Source organism: Arachis hypogaea, chromosome 11, assembly GCF_003086295.3.
Source record: "Arachis hypogaea cultivar Tifrunner chromosome 11, arahy.Tifrunner.gnm2.J5K5, whole genome shotgun sequence".
NCBI lineage: Eukaryota > Viridiplantae > Streptophyta > Magnoliopsida > Fabales > Fabaceae > Arachis > Arachis hypogaea.
In genome coordinates, this window is record NC_092046.1 from 90114463 (window position 1) to 90118598 (window position 4136).

The window sequence follows — 4136 nt, forward strand, 5'->3', positions numbered from 1 at the left end:
TCTCGAGGCTAAGGCATGCCCACGTTAAGAGCCACGTTAGTTATACTAACGTGGACTCTAACGTGAGAAAAAGGGGCTAAAGGCAACGTTATTGGCAAAGGTAAACGCCAATAACGCTCGCGATGGACCAAGAGGCAAAGTTAGTGGTCACGTTGATGCCAAGGCATCTTAGGCTAGTTTCACTAGTATTTTTCTGTTAGTTTTAGTGGTTTTATGCATTTTCTTGAGCTTAAAGTAACCAAGAATGGTTAAAAGAATAACAAAGCAATGAACCATCCAAACAATATGATTTTGATGCAAATTCCATGAGTTTTAGTTATATTACTTGAATGCTATGAATGGAAGATTTCTCATGAAATTTTGCAAGACTTTGATGCAATTGTTTGGATGATTTCAGGGAAGAAGAGGCTAGGCAAGGAAGCAACAAAGTCAATAAAGGAAGCTTGAATATCACATGTGGAGTTTAAGTTCCAGTTTAAGCCTAAACTGGAGCTTAAACGCCAGAATCATGAAGGCTAAGAAATGCTGAAACTGAAGTTTAACCTCCAGTTTAACCTTAAATTGGAGGTTAAACGCCAGAATGAAAGTCTCACCAAAGAAGCATTCCACGTTTAACCTCCAGTTTAACCTTAAACTGGAGGTTAAACGCCAGAATAAGAATGCCAATCAGGAAGCATTTCCACGTTTAACCTCCAGTTTAACCTTAAACTGGAGGTTAAACGCCAGAAATGGGAAGTGCACCAGGGAGCCATTTCCACGTTTAAGCTCCAGTTTGACCTTAAACTGGAGCTTAAACGTGTTTGACCAAGTTTTCTCCTCCAGGGTTGCTTTCTCCATTTCCACGTTTAAGCTCCAGTTTAACCTTAAACTGGAGCTTAAACGTGTTCGACACCTCCAGGGCTACCTTTCTCAGCTTCCACGTTTAAGCTCCAGTTTAACCTTAAACTGGAGCTTAAACGTGTTCGACCTCCAGGATGCCTTCTTCCATTTCCACGTTTAAGCTCCAGTTTAACCTTAAACTGGAGCTTAAACGTGTTCGACCTCCAGGGCTGCCTTTTCTATCTCCACGTTTAAGCTTCAGTTTAACCTTAAACTGAAGCTTAAACGTGTTCGACTAAGTTACCCTCCAGGGCTGCCTTCTTCCATTTCCACGTTTAAGCTTCAGTTTAACCTTAAACTGAAGCTTAAACGTGCTTCCACAAAAGGCATCACTGGAAGTGTCTGGCGTTTAAGCTACAGTTTAAGCTTAAACTGCAACTTAAACGCCACTCTTGGAAAAGGTTTCTGGGCCAACAATATTGCGGTTTAAGTTAGTATTTGAGCACAAACATTAACTTAAACTTACTCTGGTATGAAACCCAATTGAATATCATGGTTTATGGGATTGGGCCTGAAGGATTGATGAGTCTGAAATTTCAATTTATTGAGTCATGTGTCATTATTTGATTATCACTAAGTTGGCTCAATGAATGTTACAGATTTTGGATCAACAGCCTCATCAAGATTATGGATCATAAACCCAAGGCAAAAGGAAAGCAAGGAGAGGCCTCAAAGCCCAAGAAACACAACAGAAGCTCAATATAGAAAGTGTATAAATAGGATAGAATTTAAGTTAGGAAGGACTTTTATCTTTCATTTGGCTAGTTTTCATATCTTTGTAATTGAATTCAGAGCTATGACTCACTAAACCCCCTTTCATTGGGTTAGGGAGCTCTATTTTAATTCAATGAATCAATAATAGTTTATCTTCTTCTTCAATCTTTTCTCTTGAATTTTGTTAGAAAGCTTCTCGATCTAATTCCATTGGGTAGTTGTCTTGGGAAAGAAACTACCCATAATTGGAATCCTTCGGAACCTTGGGAAAGGAATGGAGGATTCATGCTAGAGAAGCTTTCTCACAGTGAATTGTATTGGGGTTTGGATGGATATTGTGACATGTAATCCTACCAAATTGTGGTTCATGAAACTGTGTGGTAAAATCAGTGATCGAGCATCATCTCTTCTTATGAACATTTAAACCAAGGGATTGGGAATTTGTTTGTTTTTAGAGAGAATTGGTGAGCCAAGGGATTGGGATTCAATCATATAAGATTGCCAAGAAAAATTCAATGAACGCATTGGTTGAGGAAGAGATAAACATGTTTTGATTCGGAGATCTCAATATCTCCTATAACCCAATGAATTCCCCATTTCTGATTTCCACTTTCTCTTTACATTCTGCAACTCAATTCATGCAATCACCCCCATTCCCTTTTAATTTCAGCAATTTAGCTTCTGCTCTTTAATTCATGCAATTTAAGATTCCGCCATTTAAATTTCTTGTCATTTACGTTTCCCGCCAATTTTACATTCCGAAATTCTCATCTAAATCTTGATTCCGCTCAACTAGAACACACTTCTAATCCGAATTGCTCACTCAACCAATCCTTGTGGGATTCGACCTCACTCTATTGTGAGTTTTTACTTGACGATAACCGGTGCACTTGCCGGAAGGAATTTTGCCGATCGTGCAATTTCCTAAATCGTAGCATAACAAGTTTATGCGCATCAAGTTTATGGCGCCATTGCCGGGGATTGGTTTTCGATTGACAATTCTCAAATTGGAAGTTAACTAGATTGAGCATTTTTTTTTGTTTTGATTAATTCAGTACAAGTTACTTGTTGAATTTTAATTTCTGCACTCTGTTACATGCTTTCTTTCTTTATGCCTTTAAATTCAAGCAACTAACTCACTGACTCACTAACTGTTTGAATTAATTCCTCAACTGCTCTAACCATACTCTTCCATTAACCAAGAGTATTTCACTTGTTTGTTGCCTGTGCTGTGTTCTTGTATGACAGGTAGGAGAGGAGAGACATCAACTCCTCCATATACCGAACCAGAGAGGACCCTTCATAGACTGAGAAGGGAAGCAAGAGGGAAGAGAGTACTGGGAGAAGAGGAATCTGAAGGAGAATCTGAGGACAATTTTGAGGAAGCTTTAGATCTCAACATGGATAGAGAAGTTCACAACCATGAGAGAGCTGATGGAAACAATGCCATTCCTGAGAGGAGGGTTCTTAGTTCATACATAAACCCAACCTCTGGGAATTGTGGTAGCAGCATCCAGAAACCACCCATTCAGGCCAACAATTTTGAGCTCAAACCACAGCTAATATCACTTGTGGAGAATCATTGTTCATTTGGTGGAAGTGCTAATGAAGACCCAAACCAACATCTCACAAAATTCCTGAGAATTTGTGACACTGTGAAGTCCAATGGAGTCCAGGAAGATGCATATAAACTGCTTTTGTTCCCATTTTCACTTAGGGACAAGGCAGCTAAGTGGCTGGAATCATTCCCAAGGGGGAGCCTAACAACCTGGGATGAGGTGGAAAGCAAGTTTCTGGCACGTTTTTACCCCCCACAAAAGGTCAATAGGCTTCGATCTGAGGTTCAGACGTTTAGACAACAAGATGGTGAAACTCTCTACGAGGCATGGGAGAGGTTCAAGGATTTGACAAGGAAATGCCCACCAGACATGTTCCATGACTGGGTGCAATTGCATATTTTCTATGATGGACTGTCTTATGAATCAAGGAAGGCTGTGGACCATTCATCAGGAGGTTCATTGAACAGGAAAAAGACTGTGGAAGAAGCCATTGAAGTGATTGAAACAGTGGCTGAGAATGAGTACTACTATGCATCAGAGAGACACAACACTAAGGGAGTCATGGAGCTGAACCATGTTGATACAATTCTAGCCCAAAATAAGGTGTTTGCCAAGCAACTAGCAGAGCTCACCAGGAAATTAGAAACAAAACAAGTGGCTGCAATTCACACACAAGATCAAGAGGAAGAAAGCACTGAAGGAGGTGATTGGGAAGAGGCCAATTATGTAGGAAATCAACAAAGGCAACCATATGATCCACATTCCAACACTTACAACCCAGGCTGGAAAAACCACCCAAACTTTGGGTGGGGAAACCAGCAAAACCAACATAACAAGTCCACATACCAAAACTCCAACCAAAGATCATACCAAGCCACACAAAACACTTACTCTCAACCACCATATCATAGCCAAAATAATCAATCTGCTCAACCTAATCCGAACCAACAATTTCAAGATCAATTAAACAGGATAGAAGGAATG

At 40.1% G+C, this 4136-nt stretch overlaps 1 non-coding gene across 1 annotated transcript; it reads right to left on the reverse strand.

Moving 5' to 3' along the window:
* Window positions 1-3419: 3419 nt before the first annotated feature.
* LOC112725844 (small nucleolar RNA R71) lies at window positions 3420-3523 on the reverse strand. The gene has a single exon (XR_003164926.1). It is a non-coding gene; the product is annotated as a small nucleolar RNA R71 (small nucleolar RNA).
* Between the last annotated feature and the right edge of the window lie 613 nt (window positions 3524-4136).